Below are 264 nucleotides of genomic sequence, written 5' to 3' on the forward strand. Positions count from 1 at the left end.
TGCGTGCAGGTCCCCTACCCTCTTGATGGAGGCCAATGCAAGCAGGAGCAGAATTTTCATTGACCGAAACTTCAGCTCGACTGAGTCCAAAGGCTCAAATGGGCCCTGCTGTAGTACTCTGAGCACTAGAGACAGGTCCCAAGAGGGTATAGAGGGGGGCCGGGGAGGATTCAACCTTCTCACCCCCTGAGGAACCTGATGACCAGGTCATGCTTCCCTACCGACTTCCCTTCCACGGGGTCGTGGTTGGCAGCAATAGCAACA

This window comes from Sinocyclocheilus rhinocerous, unplaced genomic scaffold, assembly GCF_001515625.1.
Source record: "Sinocyclocheilus rhinocerous isolate Xijiao unplaced genomic scaffold, SAMN03320098_v1.1 scaffold819, whole genome shotgun sequence".
Classification (NCBI taxonomy): Eukaryota; Metazoa; Chordata; class Actinopteri; order Cypriniformes; family Cyprinidae; genus Sinocyclocheilus; species Sinocyclocheilus rhinocerous.